The sequence below is a fragment of the Phalacrocorax carbo genome, chromosome 1 (assembly GCF_963921805.1).
Source record: "Phalacrocorax carbo chromosome 1, bPhaCar2.1, whole genome shotgun sequence".
Taxonomy (NCBI): Eukaryota; Metazoa; Chordata; class Aves; order Suliformes; family Phalacrocoracidae; genus Phalacrocorax; species Phalacrocorax carbo.
Window position 1 is genome coordinate 12,161,194 of NC_087513.1, and position 27,407 is coordinate 12,188,600.

Sequence of the window (27,407 nt, forward strand, 5' to 3'; positions counted from 1 at the left end):
ACTTTAGGTAGTGAAGAGATGCAACACTATGGTATTAATAGGGATTTGGAGGCATCTGACAGATGTGAACAATGAAGTTTTTTCCTGAAAAAGCAAGACTAAGCTGAAGAGAAGGTCACATGGAAAACAACCTGACATTGTGTGAAGTGTGTTTTATAAGGAGAATAAGAAAATTACTCTATGATAAAATATATTTATACCTCCTATAACAGTAAAAGAGTATTAAAAACTGAGGTAATTGGGACAGAGGAGTCCTGGCTGGGAATGAATATCAACACACAGGGATGGTACACCTGTAGGAGAAAGAAAGAGTAGAAACAAGAAGAAGCAGCCAAAGTCATGTGGTGCAAGCTGACCAAATATAAAATTAAAGCAAAAGAAACCCAACCCAAACCGCCCACTTGGATGGGAAACTATTAGATAAAAGGCTTAAAAGTATGAGAACAGACAGGCTTGAAAGTGAGGATAGAAGGACACATATGTACGTACATACACAGACTTACAGGTAGGCAGATGGAATGACTCTGTTCTTTTTTTTTCAATCACTATGAATATTGCTTCAGTGACCAACTCATGGAGTCACATTTTCATGGAAAACTATATACATGTAAAATGGAACAGAATAATTTCATAGGATCACAGAATCATAGAATTGTTAAGGTTGGAAAGGACCCTTAAGGTCATTGAGTCCAATTGCTAAATTTAGATAAAAAAAGATCCAAGAATATGTATTTAACTAAAATAGATTAAACATGTCATTTTATTCCTTCTGCTAGTACTGAAATGTATGGACTTTCTTGAATAAAACTCCATGAAAACCTTCCCTTGGGGTAATCAGTGTCAACTATAAGTCCTCATATAAATACACAAATGTTTACCAGAAATTATTCTCCTTGAATATTTTAAACTAAATGGTTCTTCCACTAGAAACACTTATTCACCAATTCCAAGTTTGATCCTAAACTTCAGTAGTGAAGGCTTTCTGGCTGAAAGCAAAGCTTGCTTAGTTAAATAGGAAAGAGGTATTACATCAATACCATATTCTGAGAAATCAGGAAAAAATATTCTGTATAATGTAAACAACAGGCAAGAAATATGCAGGACCACACACATGAATAAAATGAACAGAATAATCCTTAATATTCTACATGGTATACCTTTGTTCTAGGCCACACAGCTTGATCACTCACCTTTTTTAGGTAGCTCTGATCACCCAAAGCAGCCTGGACCAAATACTTACAAGACTTATTGCAAGAAAGAAGGGAAGGTGGAAAGAAAGATATGCAAGGAATGCTGGTCCTGAAATATTATGTTACTCATTCAGAACTTGCTTATACTCTTACAACCAAACATAATTCAAGAGTGAAAGCTATAGACTCTATCCAATTGAGTAACAAGATTGGATTGTGTCTTTTAGTGTTTTTTTTTTTAACAAGAGGTGAAAACTGTGAAGGCACCAGAAACTGGGGAAAAAAATTACAAAACTGCAAAATGAGAATTTAAAATATTATGGGGGGTTTCTTACATTTTCCTGTATGTAAAGCTTTCCTGGAAAATAGAATTTCTAAAACTCTACTTTAACTAGTAGAAGTGCTATGTATCTATTGCATCTATAATTGTTATATTGATGGCTAAAATTTATCTTACCCTGAGGATAACAAGGTTTTGGGGAAGTTTTGAAAAGTGTATGACATTCAGTGGACCTCATTTGCCTTATCAAAGATGATGCGTGTATTTGTAATTCTATTTACATTTCAGTGCAGAGCTATACTATGTCTATAAACCCCAAATGTTCAGTGACAAAGCAAATCACTGTATGTACTGCCTTCCTTATACAGACAATTTCGATCACTATTTTGTAGGCAACTGAGGACAATATATACCAGCTATGATAATTAAAAAAACATTTTTCTCATTGACTGACATATATTGGAAGTTATAATTTGATCCTGAATTAGAAATTATCAGCTTTGCTAAAGTCTGTAATTTTTTTTTTCTTACTGGAATACCTGGATCTTATTTTAACTAGTTTCCTTTCTGATATATTCTAGCATGAAAAATTAATCTCCTTTCAAATTATACACTCAGTCTCTACCATGAATAGGTCCATTTTCCTTAAACATTCAATGGGCTCATAGTTGAGGAAGGAACAAATTACTTTCTGTGCTTTGCTTCTCAACATGGAGGCTGAGAGGGACATACTATGACCTCTTACTAAACTGTTAGTTAAGAAATGAATTAGCTGTTTTCCAGGGCTTTTGAGTCCAAGGTCCTTCTACCACGAAAGGAAGCTGAGTGGGGAGCTGTATTTGGACCACATACTGTCTGCGACTGAGCCCCCTCCATCTCCCAGAAGTTAGGCTCTGGAAGCCTTATGTAGCAGCTGATCTTAATCTGAAACATTCTCATATGCAGTGTCATTATATGTGAATATGACCCAAGAGACATTTAGCCTTGCATCTCACCTTTACAACCACTGCACGCTAGAACACAGAGATTACCCTGGCAAATGTCTGCAAAACAGGCAGAAAACTGTGGGATAGGCATGACTGTGGGCAGAGCATCAGGCCCACTGGACAAGTTAAACCAGGCTGCACTGCATAAGGAAAGATGGCAGGAAAGTTCATGCAGTGGCCTTGAAACTGCAGGAGTTTCTTTGCCCTTTGACCGCTCACCGTGGTAAGTAATGATACCTGCTTTAATAAATGCCACGGTCAATTGCCACAACATCAAGCAGATCAAGAGGTACGTTGTAACTTTCTGTATCTTCTACAGATGTGCTCATAACCATTTGCAATACATTGCTTGCATTGTATCACAGATAATAATCAGCTGTTAACCCTTCATAAACAACACATGAAAATAATATAAAGCATGAGGGATTTTTTAATACTAAACATGATCTAAAACAGAACAAGATCAGAAGGCAACTGTGGAGATATGTGGTTTTTCCCATTCAGGGTAAGGATTCATGGGTATCTCTGAAGCTTTCAGATAGCTGAGCACTCCAATACGAACCACCAACAGAAGCAAACTAAGCACCATGGGTTTAGATGGTTGCTTTGATCCCATCAGCCTCTGTTATTTCACTGTCCTGAGCTTATCCCTCATCCTGAACTTCATTTGAAGTAACTGGTTGAGGCTTATTGATTTCTTGATATAAATACTTTAATTTAGGCAGATCTCAACATACCAATTTTCAGACACACTTAGATAAAATTCACATATCGTACTAAACCGGGGGCTGAGACCAGGGTTTGCTTTGGCACAACAATTCAGAGTCAGCGTTGCCATGTGCATGGTGAACCACAAAACTGAGCTGTGTTATGCTTGTCTTCTTTTCTCTGTTTCATTACACAGTGCAGGGCACATTGTGGTAGGCCTATGTGACAAAGACTGGCAATGTGGAAAGAATGAAAAAAACCCATCTTTACCCATGGTTTAGGATGTGTTCAGAAACCATTCTGAGGCATAACGGAGTGTAATCCAAAGGAATACAGCTACTATCAAGGAAGAAAAAAAGGACATTTAAAAGTCAGTTAGAATCCTTAAACCCAGTGCATTCCAGTCCCTGGACCCCAGTCACATGGGTCAAGTCATGAGGACTTTTGGCCCTAGCCCAAGGGCTGACGCTCCCAGAGTGGTGGTGCAGCACACAGAGTCCCTGCTGCCTTTGCAGCCCTGGAACTCAGATACAACTGTAAGGGAGACAGTTAAGTCTCATACATGGACTGTTTAAGCCTTTCCTCATGCTTCCTGGCAGTATAATACACTTTCATGGCAGGGTTAATCACTTTTTTGTCACTCATGAACCCACGTGTTATGTATGTTCGTGGTCTAACAACCTCCCAGTCATACAGATGAGATACACAAGGTCAGGAGGTAAAATGGAGATGTAGCTTCCTCCAGCAAAGGCTCTGTATTTAGTTCCTCTGTGTATAGCTCCCAGCTGCATCCATCACATGAAGAATCAAATTGCAAGTGTTGCCCAATTTATGGCCTTTTACTGGGAAAGTAGATACCTGTGAAAGACATGTGTGTGCCTGAGTTGTTCCCAAAAGGCAGAAAGGCAAGAGGCAGACCTGCATCTGTCCTCTGGTGACTGCATAACCAGCTGAACTGGGGGGCACTGCTTTAGGAGTGGTGCCAGCGTGTCCCAGGGCCACACGCTCCCAAACATCATTGGCAGCTTTGAGGGGGAAGCTTTGCAGCAGCTTTGGAGAGGCACCCCCTGAAGTGAAGCCCAGAAGCTGAAGGCAGGTGTTTGGAAGCACAGCTTCTGGTAAATGAAATACCCACAGGTCTGGGGCTGGAGCGTGGAGGGGAAAAAGTTTCATTGAAGCTAAATCTCATTCTGGTTCTGGAAAGCAGTGAATTCTCTAGGGAATTTACACCTTTAAAGTCTGTTTTGAGGGAACAAGCAGAACAAAATATTACACTGAAGATAAATTATCTGGAGGAAGAAAAGAACAATCAGTAGTGAAGAAATCCTTATGAAAGGTCATTTATTAGAGAGAGAGGGAAAGGCTGAGATCAGAATCATGATCTTAACAAGATGCAGTCCAGGGTGGTATTTCTTAATGGAAAACTTCTGACAGATCACAGGGGGAAACAATCTGAAAACTCTGCTTCCCAAAGGCCCTCATGTGATTTTGATTTCAGAGCATGAACAGTGCTGAACCCAAATGGCAGGACATCTGCTGACTAAAGCTTAAGAGAGTGCTTTCAGTTTCCAGTCATTTCTCAGTTGCAATTAATTTCTCCATAGTTTATAACATTTCTGTTAACTCCCTCTTCTCCACTATCTAAATATACATGTTAATGTAAAGTTTTAGGAAAAAGCTTCCTTTACTACAGGTGCCCATTTTTTTACTAAATAACTGAAGATTTTGCACCATCTCATATCCAGGTTAGCAGTGTTGTGAAGCAATGCTAGGTCCTGTTAACTTACACATAAAATTCTTCACATTTCTGTGACAAAATTTGATATTTCCTTACATTTTGTACAGCATAAAAATATCTGCTGACAGGTGACAAGTCAGTTAAATTTTATTCTGTATGGGGTTCCAAAAGTGATGAAATAAAGTGGACCTTCACATTCATTTCAGCATTTAACTTGTGCCGTAACCCAGGCATATGCATCTGCGTACATTATATGTTAATATATTTATGCTGTAGATGACCTGCATATGCCAAAGTTTGTAACAGGATTGTGAAGCATGCTGGCTATGTGTGCTAGCAGCGTCTATGAGTTACTAGATGCATCTAATATCAGCTCAACAGTTGCTGTTTCATAGGATGTCGGTAGTAGCGACTTAAAGGAAAGAAACCCAGCATTAATCTCCACCTTTGGTAAATTCTGATAAGCTTAAAACTGAGCAACTGCAGCACTCCTGCTCGCTGCAAACTGGGACAGATCTGAGACTTCTACGAACAGGTGGCTTTGCTCTGCAAACCTGCGGTACTTTTACAGACCCCCTCTTCTGTTCCTATCCTGTCCCTCCCTGCCACTACACCCCCTGCTTTAATTATATTGGGACCAGATGCCTACAGAAATGACAATTCACAAATGTATCATTTAACAAGAGAAACAACCAGTGTGTGTCTGTGAAGCCAACAGATGGATTTTATTTGCACTGTTATAAATCAGTGATATGCCACTAGGTGAGTGGAGAAAGTGGGAATATGGGAAGCGACAGGAGAATCCAGCTCAGTGTATCCATGGCTGTGTTTGCTTAACAGCCAACAACCAGCAGCTACCAGGGACTGTAAATCTTCTGAGACAATCTAATTAAGGCCAATAATAAGGTCCATGAAAAAACAAATCAAACAACAACTCCCCCACCCGCAGCCTCCTCCCCCTGCAAATAACAAGGTGTGAGGAGGCAGAAAGGGAATGAAAAAGAATAAGAATTGCTGCCCATCCATATCCATGTCCATACATGCACAGCTTCACCATCTTCCTGAAACAGTTTGGTACGTAGAGTTAAGCACCTTCTGAACTAAATGTTGAGATTCATTCTGAGTGATGAGGGCCCATTCTCTGTCTTTCCAGACGGGCAAAAGCAGCTTTTACAGCAGATATTGAGATTTCCTTGCAAAAATTGCAAAAATGTGTCTGTCTCGTAGTCAGATACACATAAGCCCTGGTAGGAAGGAGTACCCCCAGGTCCTGCTTCATGCCTCAGGGAATTACTGCAACATAAATCAAAAAGGCCACTTTTCCCACAGGGTTGTTACAGATACCCACAAAAATTACTACAGTAGTGATGATGAGGTGGTGTAGCACATTTTCAGTTACGATTTTATATGTTGTCACTTACTTATTAAGTATAATACTATATGTGTGCTGCCTAAAAGTTTCAAACACAAAAATAAAGAAAAGTACAAGGCTGTATTTATCAGATTTCTTGCATAAACCACAATCAAAGCATTTGGCCTAATTTATTCTAAACCATCAACTTATAAGAAAGCATCTGTTTACCAGCTGGCTCGGTAGCTGCCCAAACTAATCAGAATGACCTCAGCTGGAACAGGCTGACCTCCATCAAGTTGAAGAGTCGATTCCTCCCATGCATACAGATTCTGCAGTGGTTTTAAACTACAGCCTAGAAACCCATCTTCTGCCTCCTGTACCGTACTAGTTCCATACATTATTTAGGAATGTTGCTACTTTTCTTTCTTTTTAAACCTACCTTTTTAGGCAAAATAAAATTGGCCGATTTTCTTGTTGGGAAAGTCATGTTCCTATAACATGTTCCTCTGTGGAGGGAAAAAAATACCATCTAACCTTATCCTGCACTTACTATTGCCACAGTATATAGATCTTTTAATTATAGTAATAAATACGATACTAGTGGCAAGGGAGAGAGAAGCTTTCACAGCATCTGCCTTGGGATTTATAACAGTTGGTTTTTGTTCTGTCTAACTGCTCTTTGAGTAGCAGGGGAGGTTTGCATTCCAGGTGCAGGTTATTTCCTCCTTGACAGAGAAATGAATGGAAATGAAAACAGGACAATGTCCACCTTTGTGCTAATGTATAAATCCTTACATTCTTGTACAGCAATAATAAATGGGAAAGTAGTGACTGGTAAATTTAGAGTTTTAAGTATGTCTAAGACTCTAACTGCAGCTCCTATTTAGGCACCTTCTTCATGATGGCTGCTTCCAGATACTAATCCAATTACTCACAGTTGTGAAAACTTTCAGTCTTAAAGACATATTAGCACAAGGCCCTTTATCCTGAAAACACTGCCCAAATATTTTATTAGGTTCTGGGGGCTGATCCAGTTATATAAGTAACCTCATAACTCCCTCTCTCTACCCCATTGCACATGCGATTGTAGGTTTTCCAGCGGTAAATGACCTCAAAAGTCACAGAGTCACAATTTCCCTTTATACACGTGAAGTACACATGAAGTTAAAGAATTGCAGATTTGCCTTCCAGTTGCTTTAGACACTTGTCTCAGTGGAAAAAATTGCAAAAGTGATTGCAAAAAAAGCTGGAAATCAGAATTACAACATTTCCAACCCATTTTAGACAGGCAACTCTTACTATACAAGGTGTAAAAGAGAGAAGAGCCCACAGTGTGCTCATTTCAGTAACCACCACAATGTGGGAATTACTGCAATATGTAAGACTGTCATATGCAGACTACTTGGGTTTGGTTCTTTTTTTTTTTTTTTTTACATGGACGAGTTAGAAGAAGGGAGGGAGGGAAAGAAGAGAGGAAAAGGAGGGAAGAAAGGAAGGGGGAGAGAGGCAAGGAAGGAGAGAGGAGAAAAGGAAAGGCAAGGCAAAGCTGGTTTCAAGGAATATGTCTTGTTTCTTAAAATTCCTACTTTTACAAACTGGAAACACACTACAACAGTTAAAGTAACTCAAAATGCAGAAAATTAAAACCAGAAGAAAGTTCAACGTTAAAACCTTTGTTGGCTTTAGCTGGACATGAAGTGATCTCTTACATTTGTTCTTTCAGCTAATCCTGACTCCCCAAAGATTCAGCAGGCTTCGCTGGATAGAGGTTCAGCCACTCAATGACTTTATACTGAATCCTGCAGTATGTTGTCATGGTTAGAAAATCTCCACTAGTGGAAAATGCTTCTAAACAAGGGCAACTCCTTTTTGATTTATTGTTTGAATCTAATCATATGGTTTCCTGCCTTGCACATCTGGTCTTAGATAGTCAGATCTGGAAACGATAGCTTTTTACATTGTTAACCCCACCCTGTAGTGTTAGTAAGGACTTGATCCAAATCCCAGTCAGAGTCTTTTCTACTGACTACAGTGGATCAGGCCCCCACTGAATTGCTGCCTCCAGTGAATTGGAGATTAAGAAGAAAAGATATGAAGAAAAAATATCTGTGCTTTCTTGTTCTGCTAAGAAACCAGGCATTCTTTAACTGAAACTCTAGTACTACTTCTGTGTCACAAAAATTTTCCCTTGGTATTCATTAACCTATCTTGGTACACTGAGGTTCTCAGATGCTGTTAAAATATTATTAATTTAGGATATAAAAAATAGACCTGATGCTTTTATTATGTGTCATTCCATGTTTAACTTGTCTCATGTACAGATTTATCTCATCAATTTATTCCCCTTTAAAAGACTCCCATGTGTCACTATAGTTAAGTAAAGCAAGTTTCTTGAAGGGAAAAAACCAAGAATCACGTTTCTTGATGCTACCAGATGTATAACATGACCGTAATAATACATTATTATTTCAGAATATATTTAGATTGAAACCCTAAGTCAGTCATGTTCACTCAGAAGAGTGAGAACTGGAGAGAGTGCTGCAGTTTTCACTTGTTCCTCTATCATAACATGACTTTTTGCAAGTAAGAGGTAGTCTACTTTTACAAACAAAATTTCAATATTATGCATACATAAAGAAGTACAAGCAGCATCCTGCTGTGGATAGCCAGGTTTGGCTGGCTTTCTGGGTAGTTTCTTTTCCTAGGACCAGTATTCAGGATTGAGGAAAGGAACAGGGAGAGAAAGTACTGCACCCCTCTGGAATTCGCCCATGAAGAACAGATACAGGCAATATCCCTGAATGAATATGCTGTGTGAAACAACAAGCATGGGGCTAGCACTATTCCCCAGTCACCTAAACAGAAAGAAAAAAAGAGGAAAAAAACCTCAGATTTTCTTGTGCAAGAATTTGACCCAGTTTTAAAGAAAAATTCTGTGTGTCTATATTACATAGAACACATATGTCCCATTTGTAAACCATTCAGTATGGCAGTATCTGGTACTATGGAACAAAAATTATTTTTATGTTTACCTGGGCTGTAGTTCAACAAGACACAAAATATGGCTTTGGGGCTCTTTCTATCAGATCCAAAACTCCATGGCCACATGCCACAAAGCACTGATCCAGTATAAACCCATTCTGCTGGTTCAGATTTGTTCAAAACATTTTGAAGGATTAACCGTGGGGCTGTGCACTGGACCAGGGAGCATCTGTTCTCACACAGACAGTAAAAATCTGCCATAAAAGCACAAAATGCCAGCTAATGCAGTTCTAGCTAGTTTGGTTTGCACATGTTCTGTATTACATTTGTGTATGGAGTGCGCTGGTATTGTCCCACAGTGCAATCAGGGGCTGTGGCACTGTAATAGTGAACAGGCTGCTCACTATCACGGCACAGTTCTCTCTGAATATCTTTGCTTCTGCACCACCACCACCAATTTATATTCTTTATTCCCTCCCTAATAAACACCCCATGCAGACAAAGTATATCAGAAGTGGGACAGCCAGCTCATAATGGCATTTGTCAAATGCTGTTTGGCTCCCCAAAGAGATACAGTGAGGGAAATGACAGCCCTAAGACTCCTGAGATTTGTGACTTTATAAATGCGTTTATTTTCAACCTGCAGGGTGTCTATCACTTGATCCCGATAACTGAATTGTAAATATTTGAAATAATTCATGTGCTTCTTTATCCTGCTCCATATTAAAAAGATCTAGTCTCATAATTTACCACGCATCCACCGTCCTGTTATCTCTAGCTTGAATGAAGAGGTACAATTTTCTTCCACATTAAAAAGATCAGAAATATGGGATACTTTCCAAAACTCACTTAAATCATCAAACATCTTCCTACTCATGTCAGTGAGCCTATAGACTTTGGCAGCTAGTGAACAGAGTAGAGTACCCAATGCCTTCCACATACCTTAACCAACTCTGCCTGTGAGGGAGCAGTACAGGGAGAACTGGCTTTAATTTAATGAGATTAGTTTGTTTTGCTGAGCTTTTACTTTTTTCTTTTTTTTCTTTTTTTTCTTTTTTTGAAAACTCTTCTGGATTATAAAGGGTTTGCTTGAAACTCCTTCTTGGGAACCCAGAAAGAACATTCAGCTGTTTTTGCAACAGTACTCAAGACTTCACAGAAACTACTGACTCACTTTTATACCCGTAAAATGTTTTTAAATATTTCACCAGGGGCTAAGTAGGAAAAATGTGTTGTAGTTCTGGTGATTCAACCTAGGATTTCATAGCTACACATCATTAACACCATAAAATGATCTGTTTCATTTATTTTTTTCATTTATTTTTCTCTCACGTCTCCTTTGTCAGGTGTCCAGAGATTTTTCTTACTATTCCCTTGTATTCTTAAAGCTGGAAAAAGATGATTTTGTAGTTATTACTTACTCACCTGAATGTAAGTTTTAGTACTTTGAAAAGTGAAAAAGCTTAAGTGAGCTTTTCCCCCTCATGCTTATCTCGGTCTATTTTCTGGCAATTTTTTCACAGTTATTAAAAAAAAAAAAATCCTGTGCTGAAAACAAGATGGCTGCTGTGGAGGAAAACTAAGGAATTCTGAATCAACTAAGTAAAACATAAAACAGGTTGAAAATTATGTGGGTTGTTTAATATGCCAAAATTTAATTTCAGTACTCAAGTCTTGATAAATTACAGGATTTCCTTCATTCTCACAATTCATACACATATTTGCAACATAAACTGGTGTGTTACAGAGAAAATAATCCAGAAGTTATTACGGCAGCTCTCAAGTAAGGAGTAATATACATGTGACACTGTTTCTATGATAACAAGCGTCATTGTTTATTAACTCAGGAAAAGCATTGCTATCATGTGGTACTACTGTTTTGGGACTAAGCTAACACTATTCTGGGATGCATAGTGTGGTGCTCTGTGCCTTCTGCCCTACTGCCTTGATTTGCTTGGGTGTTTCTGGAGCACACTACAGGTGTCCACAGCAGAAATTAGAAGTTATATTAGCAGGCAAACTGAAGTTCTTCAATATGTTTTACCCACAAGAAAAAACACTTGTGGTACGCAGAGCCCCTATGTAAACAATTGCCCCAGATTCCTATTCTCTTTCAAGAGAAAAAATTAGTTTTCCACATAATTTTTTCTGTGTAGGTCACACAGGTTCCTACTACCTCATCTGCTTTCATGCTCTGTTACAGTTCTCCCTTTACCATTTCCTTTGTGTTCTTCTCCAAGGAAATTATTGGAAACTGAGTGATTTCAGGTGATTCCTTTAGGTTCACAGCTCCACTGATGATGCAGAAGTCTGTACTCTATTGAGTATCTGAAGTGTAAATAAAATCCATATAACACCACTGTCTTTGCAAAACAAAAAGTTTTACTGTTGTAATGTTAGCTACTACTGTCTTCTCTCTGAATATTTGTGCATTTGAGGATCGATCTCTGTGTGTGGAAGCTGCACTATGTAAATAGGAGTTGCAGGACAGTCCTATGACAAAATCATCCACTGTGGTCAATCTGCTCAAGAGTAATTTCCAAAAGACTGAACTATAACTGCTTTACAGTTTGGGAACGAGGCACTTCCTTTGAAGAGACTATTGAAGCTCTTCGTACTTGGAACGCATCTGTCTTGCTCGTTTTAGGTAAATAGAGATCCACTTAATAATCTGTGGGTTTTGGTCCATGATGGCTTTGGAGACAAAATCAATGTAAGCCCCTCCCTTTTCTACCTCCAGATGATTGTTCCCATTTTCATATCACGCCCTTCCAATTGATCCAACTGATGCAACTGTTTGTATGGCTGTGCTGTAATTTGGATTACTTAAATGATCCAGGTTAAAAATAACTCTAGCCTGAACAAAGAACTATTTTAAACTTGCTTTGTGGCTGAAGCCAGACTATTATGAAAATACATCTTTTGTGAGCAATAGCTTGACCTTCATGCTTTCCATAGAGGCCACATGAAGTCCTGCATGTTTCTGAATGACTTTTTTCTGCTTAGGGAAATACATTAATACTCACTTTTTTAAGATTCTGAACTTTAATATCCTCAGAGTCTTGGAAAGAAAAACAACAACCTTGTGGAGAAATAATTTGATTCACATTGATACAGTGTAGACCAAATGAGAGTCAGAGGATCGTGAGGAATAAGCATATATCCAAAGTCCACCTTCCTTCAAAGGGTGGCTCATTGTCTACAAGCCCTCCATAAATCAGGATCAGAAGAAGACCCATTAGTGAATGGATTGCAAAACAAATATGCAGGGTAGGCTGCCTTTCATCATATGCCAGAGTGAACATGCCCTTTTGGGGACATACAGTGCTGAAGCTTCAATCTCTGCACGTGGTACTGTGAGGCTGGAAACCAGGATCTTGGTTAGCATGGCTGAGACTGCACAGGCCAAGAAGAGAGACCACAGACCTGTTACCCAGCTCCTAGGACAACAGAAGTATCATCAGGGATGTCATGCTGTTGTTCTAGCTGTTGAAAAGGTTAAAGTTGAAAAATCAGTGCTAGAAACCTTTAAGCACTGGCTGACAAATGGAGACCAATGGGTCCTGATCACTGTGTTCCTCAAGTCTGCAATCTGCTGCTTGGATTCAGCCATACGACTGATTTTGTGCATGTTACATGCAGCACCTGCTGCTTTCTGTAGTGATTTGGAGAAAGCCAGGCAAACTGAATACACATTTTTTCCTCATGACTTCATATTAACTAAAAGCCTGTGACATACAAAACTTCATGTTGTTACAAGCGCTGCTTCTGAGTAATGACCTCTCCCTCTCTCTAGGGGGAATAAAAGTTTGAGCTGGGAACCTGGGCTCGAAACATCTCCTAATCTGATTTTTTTTTTCACAGACCCACGCAGAAAGTTATGTCTGTTTGCAATATATCAGAATTGCTACATTAACGTATGGGGATTTTTTTCATATCAGCAACTATATGTTGCTCAGCACTTAGGGTAAGATCTAGAAATAGTGGCTGGAAACACTCTTCATAACAGCAAACATTTTGACAATCCCTAAGCGTTTTGCAGATAATAATGATGTTTAATTTTTATTTTGTTTATATTGACAAAAATTGATAATAACAGGAAATAGATAAAGTAATAAACCATGCATTTGCTATATAGACAAGAAAGAACATTGTAGTTTTATTATCTGGTCTTTCAAAGACAAGCCTAATACTGTTTGCAATCAGAAACATGTGTCTCATCAGCATCTTTGCAATCAGATTAGAAAAACTGTGATGCCCAAATTGTAAGGCTACAAATCAGCATGCATAAAAATTCTAGTGCAAAAAACCAGCTGCAGTAGTAAAGCCTAAGGAAAAATTATCCTTTTGGATTCACAAAGCCTATGTGGACTTCTATTTTTCCTTTCTTTTTCTTATATGTACATAGGTTTCGTCAGCAGAGGTTAAAGAAATCATCAGAAGGCTAAGCTGCTACAGTCTCATGGATAAAGAGAAAAAAGATTTTATTCCCATTCTCTCTCTTGCTGGCACGCATGTTTGGCTACTCCTGCTGAACTCTGCAGCTGTGTATGTACAGTTTTATATACATGCTCTCAAGTCTTGAAGTTGTGGAGTTTCAAATGAGTGTATGGGTATGAAGGGGGAGGAAGACAGATGATTAACTATCAAGTCACTACAAGTTCAATGTGAGAACTGGATGTAAAAGCATGCAGTAAACCTACTAAGTCAGAAACCAGAAAACACACAGTTTTTCCTTTTTGACAAAGACAAAAAGTAAATTTATTAAGTGACTAATTTATAGCTATGAGAAATGACGAAAACCCTGTTGTCTGTAAATGGGAATCAACACAGTAAACAACTTTCTAAAACAAACACATATTGCGAAGAAAATAGGTTGGGTAAGGGTAATCCAGCCAGCCTTTTATATAACCTTATATGACTATGGAAGAGCAACTGTATAATATGGGGCCAAAGGTTTAACAAACAGTGGACACATATAAACTTTTAAGAAAAAGGCACGCATGTAACAGTGCTCCAGTATACTGCCATGGACTGCATCTTTGTGTTTAATAACAAAAATATCACTGCATACCTAATCATTTTGAACTCATGTAGTTTTGTGTTCCTCTGCACTTTGCTTGCTAACATTAAACTATGTAAAATATGGAAAAGTAGCACTTACGGATTGCACCTCCATCAGCTTTCATAAGTTATGCCACTGATCAAGCTATGGGTTGAGTACCTTTCTCTCATGTGAAGTTTTGCTAAAATGTCCTTCCACCAGTGAGCTCAGAGCATGGCTGGAGCAGGGGTGCGATGGGGCCCCTGTCTAGCTAAAAGCAGTAGTCCACCCCCTCCCCTCCTTTGGGGCCAGGAGCCTGAGCTCCTCCAGTGCCAGGGCCCCAGGCAACCCGCATGCAGCATCACTGAAATGAGGCAGTATCCCTTCAGTCTTCATTAGTAACACTATTCCTTCTTGCAGCAGATTTAGTAAGAAGTCTGAGTCTGGATTAACAGCAGGGTACATCACATAAATTGCAATATATGACTCCAAGAGATAACAATCAAATGCATGATAAAATACAACAAAAGAGTACAACAGATGTTCAGGCATCACTAAGTAATTCCTCATGATAACGGATCTGGTGGCCAGAATGTCCTGCCTGGCTGTCAGCTGCTTCTCCCTCTTCTTAAATTCTGCACAGCATTTCTAATTGTACTGCACTACATCTCTGCATGCACAACAACCACCATTACAAAGTCAGCATTTCTCAGCAATGCCACCCAAGAATATCTGGTATATCATCTTCCTGTCTCTGAGAAGGATAAAATTGCTGAATCTCTACACAAAAGGTTTTTTTATGGCAGCTACTGTAATTTGAGCTCTATTCTTGATGTGGTTTAAAAGGCCTAGTACAGACATATATTTTATTTGTTTAGCATGTTTTTTAATTTAGCAAGTTAATATTAAATCTAATTTATAGAAAAGATAAATGAAGTATTCCATCCAAGAGACTAATAAAATCTCTTAATTTTTTTTCTAACTCACAGTATTTTCTCCAAAATACCCTTCAATGGAAACAGACGACTAGATAAAAATGTGTTTCTGTGCATATAGATGCCCAGCACCTCCCTTTGGAGTGCTGCTCCACGCTGAACTGGCTGTAATGTAGGTTCTCTGCGCCTTCCACAGAAATATTTGTCTCATAAAGGATTTACCATACAGTTTTTTGCCTAGGCAGTTTTACTTTCGAAAAGGCAGTTCCTGTAACACAAAAATTTAATGCTTTTGAGTGAATAACCATGTCCAAAACTACATTCAAAGCTTATGTTTTATGAAAGACTCTGTGAAAAGATTGGAAATTCAGGTGTTATGTGCAACCACATTTTTCAAAAGTTTCTGTATTTTAATGATAGATTGGACTTCAAAATATTTAAGGAAGCAGTGTCTGATTGGTAAACCTTTTCTTTCTAGACGCTTCTGTCCTCCTCTGTTTATACAGTCCACATAAACAAGAAAACAACAGTTTTTTTAAAGTTCTTAATATATAGGCTGCAGTTTTGGTTTGTAGGAACAGATAACTTTAATGATATGGAAGCTGAAACCTTCAAGACATCCTTTGTCCACCTCTGTGTAATAAGCAAGACTTAGCTCTTAATGTGGTGTCAGCATCAGGAGAAGAAACCCAGGATAGTTACATGAAACCTACATAGAAAGCTCTATGCTTTCATGCAGAAAAGGCATCACAAATTGGTGCAGATGCCTCAGGATGAAATGATTAATTGCAGAATCACACACAAAAATAGATTACAGGCAAATATCCTGATGGTTTACCCAAAAAGGCCTGCTCCCCAGGGAAATAATTTTCTGTGTTCAGTGTCACTTTATATTACCCATCCATCATTTGGTCATAATTTCAACTATTCAGTTGGTGCCAAGTCTATTTTCAAGTTTCCACATTCATTCTGTGTCACTGCATCTTCCCTTTCTTCTGTAACGCGCTGGCTCTCCATCTGCTGGCTTTCCAGGCTGGCTTGAATTTAAAGTGTGTTTGGCATCTTGAGAGGGTGTTTTGGTTTCTTGGGTTTTTCTTAATCCATATTTTTCTGCCTTTTGTGCTTGCATAGCTGCTCCATTAGTTTACCCAAGAGAAGCTGGTGTCATTGAACTGGGTGGTGGAGTAACAGCTGTGCAGACCTTGGGTTCTTGGATGAGATGGTACTAACTGATGTTACCTTCCTGGGGTGCTAATTTATCCCTATTTATTTCCTTACAGTAGGATACAAGGGTTGTTTCTTTTTTCTGTTAAAGGGGAATATTTTATCTCTTACACTGTCTGAGAACTTCTGGCCAAAATTGTGTTCCAGCTTACTGTCATATGAATCTGGAATTTTTCCACCAAGTTAAAATAAAATGTAACTTTCTTCTTTGCTCCCCTCAGGAAGCTCCTGTTCAAAATCCTGTGCAATATTATTATGGCTGGGGTGCTATTTGCTGGGAAAGTAATTTGTGTTGTGTTATGTGCAGTAGAAGTACAATGTAAAGTTACTTTTGAAAGATAACATTCAGAACTGAGTCTACATCTACTTCCCTGACCAATTATACCTATTTCACAGAGTTCTTCAAGGGCTTTTTCTTGTGAAACTGGGGAACACGCAGCACACTTTCTTTTCACTGAGTGCTGCTTTGACCGTTTCTGTGCTCTTCTTTCTACTTTCTCGTGGTTTGGTATCCTAAGAAAACAAGTCTAGCCCAAACAGAAATGAAGCAGTATTGAAAATAATATCAAAATGTTGTCCCAGTCCAGTTGCCCTTGAAAACTGGACTGAGCTATGGAGGTTTTCCGTTGCTCAGATAAGTACCAGGGCATGCATCTAAATTTTGCATTCTTATCCCTGCTGAGGCTGCAGTAGATATCTTCATAGGTTCATCCACAAGTTTCAGTAATCTTGGTGGATAAAAGGTACATACGTAAATAAAACATGGATAAATAAAGACTGCTAGAGGGAAGAAAAGCTTTATTTTTATTTCATTTATTTGTTTGTTTCCTCTCTACTAAATCCAGCTCCTTATTAGCCTTATTCAGTGTACTGATCAATCTTTTAAAAATAGAATTATCCCCCATTAACTAATGTTCCCTTTAAAGAAGCATTATCAAACAGAACTGAGATGTAGAGACTGAGTAAGAAAACTGTGGTTGTGCCAAAAAAATAACTGTAAAAGTTAGAAAAAATAGAATCAATTGCTGCTTTATCACTTCTATGCCCATACACAAGTCATTGTCAGCAGGACAACCTTCAGCCACGGGAAAAGGCACCTTCTCTGCACTGCTCGTCTAGTAGAACTATTTTAGCATGAAAGCACAGCTCAGTTGCATCATCATCTCTATTACTGACTTATTAGCATTATCCCTGACTTGGTTTTGGCCTGGACCAACTAGCATGATGACTGTAAGGGCAAGTTTTGGAGATTAATTATTACCAAAGACCATGCCTAAAAAGCAGTTTTGATGAAACCACCATGGCTTTGGTAATAAGAGTTTAGCACATCAGCACAGCCTGTGTCATGACAATTGGAGCATGTCATTCATCCATTTAATTTTTTAGTAGAGGAAGTGCCAAACCCAACTAGAACTTACCAGAAAACAACGAAGACTGCCCAATTTCTTGACACAGAATGTGGATATTTTTTCTTCATACTTTGATTACACAAAGAATACGCCACATCTTAGGAAAAGTTGTCTCTCAAACTCTGTTGGTGTCCTCCAAAAATTCTGAAAATAAACACCAAGGTTCAAAACTCTTCTGGATGCCATCAGGCAGCAAACACGGACTGGGCGTCAGCCCTCCCTGGGAGGATAGAGAAGTAAATTTGTCTGTGTGAATGCATGTAGCGCATGTGTATATATGTGAGTATAGGTGGTTGGTGGAAGGTGGGCAAACTCTTTGATTTCTAGTTAAAAACATTATGACATCTTTGTCCTCAGTGTTATTTGCTGGCCAGGAAAGATATGTCCCTTTGCTTGATCATTGTTTTGCTAACTCATTTCTTCTAATGTCTTAGTTCTTCCATATTATCACATTTTTATAATATATAGCAAATATTCAGTAATAACACTTAAATGTTACTCTTTTAATAATATTATTGATACCTGTGTTTTAGTAAAACAGACTTCTCTTGGGTCAGAAAGAAGAAATCCTTTTAGTTTTAGTTGGCTAATTAGAATTTTTACTGGCTTTGTTCCCTGCAGTGTTCCCTACAAACTCTGCTTCCAGATATAAACTCTTATCTTCCTTCTTTTAACTTGGATGAAAAAATAAATCAGACATAGCAAAGAACCAGCAATAGAAAAATATAAAGAAGGATCTTACAAAATTGGAAACACTGGAAGGCTTCATTGCTTCCCAGGCAAAGACTTCACTTCTTGAAACTTGGATAATCGTCTTCCAGAGGTAGAGTCAATAAGAAGTGAAAGCAAATGCCTCCATTATCTAATTTCACTATATTTATATATAACAGAGAAGATCAGATATATACTGAATATCTCAAAAGGGTGGGTCTCTGCAATGGAATGCTGCTTCTTTACCCATCCAGGGGAAAAATGGATTCAGAACTTTTCCTCACGTGCCAAGACAGTCTTACACAGATCTTGACACACATTTTTTTGCTTTCTTCTGCACCAGCTGGATGGTTTGGTTTTTTGTTTGTTTTGTTTTGTTTTTTTTTTAATCACATAGCAATTTATTTCTAAGCCCACTTTCTGGTGACTTTTAAAAGGATATACATTTGGGAATTGTGTTGACATTTTGTTATTATTAGCATTTGGAGGAAAAGAAACAAAATTCAAGTACTTCCCTCAATGAAACCAGCAATGATGATGTTTTCATTATTGTTTCCACTGACAGCAGTAACATAAAATTGTAACTGTCGGATACAGTCCTGTGTCAGTGTTTCTCACCAGCATTGGTACAAATTTACTACTGTCACAGAGGATTTTGTTTTAATCCTTAAGACATTCACATTCGATTTTGTGGCTTGGCAAAATGACCAAGAGAAGGTGTTGGCTGCAGAAACAAGCAGCTGAGATCATGTTGCCCATGTGCCTGGTTAAGCTCAGTGCTTGCCTTTGTCTCTTCCCTTCTTGCCAGAGCTGAAATGAAGCAACCAAATCTGTTATGATAACAGCCATAGGTATACCAGCATAGCTCTAGGTTCATTAGTCAGGAGAAAGGTGCTGAGAAGAAAACAGACAGCCTTCACTTTACCCACAAATTTTCCTTACACCTGGGATATTCCCAGACCACCTCTTCTCCCAGAAACAGGGAAACATAAAGCTTTGCTTTTCCCACCTCTACCTGTCTAAGGAACTGCCTTTCTTTTTGCCTGAAGGCTGCCCTGGAAATACATAACTCTCAGAATATGGAACCATAAAAACATGCAAACGTAACCGGTTTTGTTTTGTTTCTTTTTTATTTCCTTAAACTGAAGAAAAATAACATGGCTTCCTGTTAACCATGCCGTTGATTTTTCTCCTGTGCCAATTATACTTTTATAAACAAGTTGCGTTAATTGCTCTGTTACCAGCTTTCACACTTGCCCTTTTGACACGCCTTTTACCTTGTCTTAATTTAGGCCACAACCGGCTCTAGTCTCTGAGCTAAATCCTAACCTAGCTGATTTTAGTAAAAAAAAACTCATTCTGTTTTCAAAAGTAAATAATCAGAAGCAACCAACTTATAAATCCCATTGCTTGGGCTCATTCTCCCAATTCCAGTCATCGCTACCATCACCTGGTTCCTTTCACTTTTCTGACCTGTGTGTCTTTCTTTATAGGGCACTTGTTTCCTGACTCTTTTTTTTCGTCTTCTTCACTCATCATCTTTTCTCTACTACCTGTCGCTGCTTCTATGTTCAGAGATTTGCAACCATTTATTTCAATTTCTAACCATAATAAAATCAGTCCATCCAAATTAATCTGGATGCTTTCAAACAACTGCAACCCACAATGACAAACAACATTAATTAAGCCGTTAAGCTATCCTAGAACCTTCCTACCCAAAGAAATTAATCTGCTATGAGCATTGATGCTCACCTCCCTAAATGTCAAAGCTATGTTTCTGGGGTTTTTCTTTCTTTTTTCTTTTTCTACCTTTTAATTGAGAGGATATTAGATACAAAAATACTCATTTCTTTGTCATGCTCTACTTGAGTCATTGTACAAAGACCCTTCACATGTTTGATATCTTCCATCCACCATTTGGACAGTGAGGAACAACCCCTCAACCCCTAAAGTGGTTGCTCCACACAACTGGAATTCACAACGTGGGAAATGTTCATTGTTTCAACTGGTCCTGGTCTGGTTTACAATATACCAACACTTTCTGCTATATTTATCAGGTGCATGTCAGAAGCAATTGATGGTCAACAAAAAGGAAGTCCCAGCAGCTGAGTATTGCTTTATGTTGTATACGGGCTGATTCAGCCCTCACTGACCTTATAGGAGAGAAGAAAACTTCTGTGTAGTCCCTTCTCCCTACCTGTACTAAGTACAACCACACTCCACAGCTGCACTAATTTAGGCAAATATGAAGTTTAAAGTAGAGATTTAGTAATGCTCTGTAGCTTGAATACAACTCACTTTTGTTCTGACAGCTAAATTAAGAGAGCTCCAGTTCGAGCAGTGATTTTTCAAGGTCCGTTCTTTCAAATGTCAAGAAACACAAACATGAGGATAGGCTGAATTCTAATTTGAAATTTATGGCCTATATAAATTCAGAGCTGAGCTTACAGCTCCTATTTTAATGCCCAAATACAAAGTCAGGTTTGTCAGGAATGAGAAAAACACCACTAGGGCAAGCTTGATGGAGATGGAGGAAAGATCCAACAATTTCAGACTTTACTTTCTGTCTTTCATTTTTGTTGGGTATTCATATTTTTTTAAAATTTTTCAGTGTATCTCCTGAATTCATCTATTCTATTCTCCTTCTCACCTCTATTTCTCTAAGATCTGAAGATGAAGGAGACATATAAAGTGATTTAAATGTCTCCTTTTCTTTATTTTTGCAATGCTGGTCCAGAATTCATGTTACAACTGTAGGAAATTGTGTTGACGTTTCACAATCACTCTTTATTCATTTTTTTTAGAACTGTGAAAACAATTTTTCCTCTGGATTGATGGTATAAAACTGAAAATTATGTATGCAAATATATTTTACAAGACAATTTGCATTAGAGTTACATTTTGAGACATCCTCAAGTAAAACAATGGAGCAGAGGAGAGCATGCACCACTGAAGCAGCACAAAGAAAGAACAGTGAGGGAACAGTGAAAGCAGATAGCATATAGTCCACAGGCCAAAATCATGATTTGTTAACCTATAATTCAGGAAGAAGACAAAGAAAGAAACTAAATACATGGTTCATGTCTAGCACTCTACCCAGGTCAAGAGGTAACTGAGTATGTACTTATGCAATAAATACCCTATTTATCAATTCTGTGCAGGTAGAAGACTTTTTTTCTCCTTTATTTTTCCCCTCAGCAGGAAAATTGAATAAGCACAAGCAGATCATTGCTAGCGAGTCTGTTACCTCTTCTGAGTATTTATAAAGCTGCTAGTCTAATCTTCACAGTCATATTTATCGTTTAGTATAACATGATCCATACGCAGGGAAATATCACTTTCTCATATGTACGTCACTGGCAGACCTCATCCACCTAAAGCTGTTTCCAATGTAAATAAGGAAAATATTATATCGGACATACATTTGTTTTTAGTTTCTTTCAGAAGTACCTGAAGATTAAATTTGAAATCACACTGTTTATTTTCTATTTGGTAGTTTATAACAAACCATATTTTCAAATACTTTTGCAATGAAAAAGTCACCCTGGATATAAGAGTTTCTATGTGCCACAGCAGAAAGGGTAATGAAATTGATTTTAAGTGCAGGCTTAGGAATGGAACTTTAAAACATTACATTTTTTTTCTAAAAGTAGGTTAATACATCTCAATTTGATTATAATGGCATACAAATATATCATATGAATTAGTTCCACTACCTGGGAGAACGTCCAAAGGCTTATTATCAGGACAGCAAATTCTTTCCTGGACCCACCCACACCTTGGGGAAAACGTTACTCAGCAATCATCTGTTTAAATACCATCTCTAGAGCTCCTTGAATCCTCTCTGTAAAAAGGTAGTTTCTGTGGCATTCACCCATCTCTGAAAAATCAGTATTGCAAAGATCATCTGCTACCAAGAGTAAAAGTAACAGTTTTTACCTATTTTCTGACTAAATCAGAGAAGCTCAGCCAGTCAAGGAACAAGAACTAATATTCGCTTTAACCACAGACCCCTCAAATCAGGCACCAAAAAGAAGGTCCAAGAAAATGAGCTTTCTATATGCAAAAAGAAATATATAATAGAATCACAGTGAACTAATAAAATTTTCACTGAAGGCAGAGCAAAGATCTTAATGCCTGTGATGATTTCTTTGCATTTTCAAGCTCAAACAAATTGAATCCCTACTTCTCTCTTTTATAATTTGTTCTTTTGATGCTTGTATTTTCACGTGGCACCGACAATAACCATTCTAAGTTTAAGGTCACTTAAGATATTTTTTATTGGTGTTGCAATTTTTTGAAACAACTGATTACGTTAGGATGACTACTTCAATTTAATTTTTTATAAATCTTTCATTTTTCCTGATTTTGAAAAGCATGGAAATATAATAATTAATTTTAAAACCTGTAGATAAATAAAAGTATTTCAGAAGGGTGTTTGGGTTTTTTTTGTTGTTGTTTTTTGCATGCATTTATTGGCTAATGGGCAGATCATGATTTTAGAAAAGGATCATGAGTTTTTTACAACTGAAAGTGATAATGCTGGTTAAACGCATAGGCATGAAATTGGGTCAGTCTGTGTGAATCTGCCTGCAGGATTATGCCCTAGCGTTTGTCTATGGACTCTTGAAGTAGAATACCTACTCCTTACTAACCCCGCTGTTGAGAGACACACACTGATTCTGAGATAAAGCTGTTATATTTTGGACTAGCTTAATCTACCAAGATGGCCATTACAAGGAAATGTATAAACAAATCTCTTTTCTGGGACTATGAGACAGAGCTTTCTTCAATCCCTTGCCCAGAGTGGCGATCCAGTTTTCTGGGCGCAATATAAGCTAATGGAGTGCATTCAGGTTTTGATTATTTGTTTGAATGAATGGCTTTTTTCTGGCCAGTAAACAAACAAAAGAAGTAGCAATGACAATTGTCATTACTTTTACTAGTTACTATGGTCATACTGTATATGAAATCTGTTTCTAATCCATGCTTAGGGATCTGGGAGACATAGTGAGGAGTGCTTAAAAAAATTATTTATAAATAAGCATTCTCACTCTTCCAAGAAAATTCAGCGATTATAAAAAAAGAAATAAACCAATGCAGCAGACAACCACAAGAATACTGCTCAAACTGCCTTTTTCAAAAATTTTTGGGCTTTTTGAGAATTCTTTTCCCAATTCCACTGACTAAACTTTCAGTAATATAAATTAATATTATTAAATATTTTATTTTTAAATGCATATATGAAAGAAACCGTACCATCTTTTAACAAAGACAATGTAAAGAATTTAAAACTTATAGCACAAAATTAATATTTCAACATTTTTCTATTTTAAATCTAATATTTAAGCAAGACAGTTTACCTACTAAAGCTCTTCTTATTAAGCATGTATTTCAGATAATGAAATCAGAAATTTCCTTTCCAAGATTCCAGAATAGAGCAAGTATTAGCATCTGATTTCTCACTTTTTCTACTAATATTATGCAGGTTTTGTCACTGAAGGACACATGCATTGGTGGGCCTAGGAGAATTACAGAAGAATCATTAAGGTCCCACAGAACCAAAAATGTGAGTCATTCCAAAGACTCTCCCAACATTATCTCCAAATATCAGTGGGTCCCTACTTGAGAAGTCAGAGGCAGCCAGATGTGATGCTTTCTTCACTGTCCCACTGGTGGAGTAAGGCTTGAGTGGCTCCTTGGCCCTTGCCTTGTTGGGCTTGAATCAGACCACAGATCAGGCGTAGCTGTTTGACGTCCTTCCATTTACTGAGCAAATTTAATCAGCTTATTCCAAGTCACAAGCAAGCAAGCAGACTTGCTTTTGAAGATAATGCTAACCTGTTGTTAAATCATGGAAAAGGAGTTTTGACCTTAGGTCATATAGGTGTCCCCTGCTGAACTGGGACAGCCTACACTCGCTGTCCAACACTCGTTTCAAGTACATATTTTACTTGCTACAGGGTGTATTACATTATAGCTGTTACAGCTGTTCAGTGCTTTCCTACAGGCTATTATAATGGAAGAAAATATTTTAACTGAAAATACTTCTTTGCCTTTTAAAAACATTTTAAACAAAGAAACAATGTGGTAGTTTAAAGAAAAAAATACTCTTCATTTATAGTTTATTTTTTTCCTCCCTTTCCTCCTTCTTGCTTTCCTTCCTCCCTACCTTCCTTCTTTCCTGCCTTCCTTCCTGTATTTTGCTAAGCATTTTTTTATTTTGATATAAAAACCAATTATCATTACAGTCTCTAATTTTTCTGTTCCCTAAGCAATTAACCTTGGAAGTCCCTATGGAGAGACTGCTACAGGTCTTTTCCCTACTGAACTGCCTTACTTGCCCCTGCCTTCTGTGCACCTGTGATGCCATAAATTAGTCACAGATGTCCTGCTAAGATATAACCACTGTCATTTGTCATGAAGTTGATAGCTGTATCACTTTCTCTTGCGCTGCAGAATCTGCTTCTTGACAAGTCAAAATTTCTAATTCTATAAGCTGTATTAGGGGGAAAATAGAAGATTCAATGGTCAAGCCCAGACAGGACTCCAGCCCTTGACATGGAGTAACAAACCTCATTTTAGATGCCCAGAATCCCTCTTTGCTGGGTGTGGAGACTTCGGTGCCACACAGTGAGCGCTGTGAAGTTTCCAACTTAACACTGTCTTGTAGCTACCCAGAGCAATTAAAACACAAAAGATGGAGGCAGATGAGCATTTTTTAATTCGTAGAGCCACAGTGAGGTGCCTCTGTCCCTGCACTCTCCCTATTGGCAGGTGGTTTTTCTTTTCTTTTTTTTTTTTTCTTTTCCCTGAAGTCCTCTCCCAGGAACATGTCACAAGAAAAGGATTTCTTTGTCCTTCTAATAATCCATTGATTATAGCATTTCCCTAGGAAGTCAATAAGGTAGCTGGTGTGTTTTCTTTTTTCTTCTCTTACTAACATACTGGAATGTCTCTTAGCTTTTCCAGGAGGACCTATGTAACTTTCTAGGAAGGGGCTACAAGCAGCCACCCACCCTCCAAAGTGCAGACAGCTGCTCCTGCACTGCTGTGTGGGAAACAGCTCAAGACAAAGAGGGGAAAGGGCAGTCTGACTGTATGGCTGGTGGTGGGGATGCCAGACTTGGGACATCCAGCCCTTGGTACCATTTCCGTTCACTGGGATGCCTCTGCCATTTGGATTGGACCACCACTGGCCTGTGGAGCAGGACAGGCAGGAAGTGAAACCTCAGACTAGATCTTAAAGAGGCTTTTTGTAAAAAAGGCTTCATCTGTCTGTCCTGAGACACTGCAAGACTTGTACAGACTCTCATATATGCTTCCTGGCTATGGCAGTCTTTTGTTCTTAGACTTTCTTGCAGGTGTTCCTGTTTCATAGTAAACCTAATTTTTATATCAGCTTAATTTTATTATAAATTTAGAAAATAGATAAATTATTAAGTTTGGTAGTTTGCTTCCACAGAAACAGCCATAGTCAAAGAAACTTTTTGTAAATAGCAATTCTCTAAGGGTTTCTTGGGCCACTTCAATAATTTGCATCGGAGCAGTAGCAAATGACCAGGTTTTCAACTTTAACAGCAGCCAGATAAAGCTTGGAACCAGAAACCAGGGACAGGTCTTTCAGCAGTGAGACAGCTAACTTCTGAATGCTCACTTTTTAATATTTCCCAGGGAGGAATGTCTGAAAATCATAAACCTTTAAAATCTGAGCCTAGATGCCCTTGTTTTCAGCCTTTCACTGCTAGATCATGCTTGTGCTATTACCTTTGCCTCTCAATGCTGAATCCCAAATGATTTAGAAAAAAAAGCTGTGAAAGATCTAGCTTATGAGCCCAGTCAAATGAACTGCATCCAAATACTCTAGAACTTCAGCAGTAAAAGGAAGACTGGGGATATAGGGGGCCCACTGCTGAACAAGGAAGGGGGCCTGGTAACGCAGGATGCAGAGAAGGCGGAGTTACTGAATGCCTTCTTTGCCTCGGTCTTTACTGCTAAGGCTGGCCCTCAGGCATCCCAGCCCCCAGAGAAAAGAGGAAACATCTGCAGAAAGGAGGACTTACCATTGGTTGAGAAAGACTGGGTCAGAGATCACCTAGGCAAACTGTATCCTCGCAAAACCATGGGCCCTGATGCGATGCACACACAAGTGCTGAAGGAGCTGGTGGATGTTCTTGCTGAGCCACTCTCCATCATCTTTGAAAGGCCGTGGAGGACAGGAGAGGTGCCCGAGGACTGGAGGGTAGCCAATGTCACTCCAATCTTCAAAAAGGGCAAGAAGGAGGACCTGGGGAACGATGGGTCAGTCAGGCTCACCTCCATCCCTGGAAAACTGATGGAACAGTTCATTCTGGAGGTCATCTCCAAGCATGTAGAGGAAAAGAAGGTTATCAGAAACAGTCAACATGGATTCACCAAGGGAAGATCATGCTTGACCAACCTGATAGCCTTCTACGATGGCATGACTGGCTGGGTCGAAGAAGGGAGAGCAGTGGATGTTGTTTATCTCAACCTCAGTAAGGCATTCGACACTGTCTCCCATAGCATCCTCATAGACAAGCTAAGGAAGTGTGGGTTGGATGAGTGCACAGTGAGGTGGATTGAGAACTGGCTCAACAACAGAACTCAGAGGGTTGTGATCAATGGAGCAGAGTCTGGTTGGAGGCCTGTCACCAGTGGTGTTCCCCAGGGGCCTGTGCTGGCTCCAGTCCTGTTTAACATATTCATCAATGAACTGGATGATGGGATGGAGTGTAACCCCAGCAAGTTCGCTGATGACACCAAGCTGGGAGGAATGGCTGATACACCAGAAGACTCTGCTGCCATCCAACGAGACCCGGACAGGC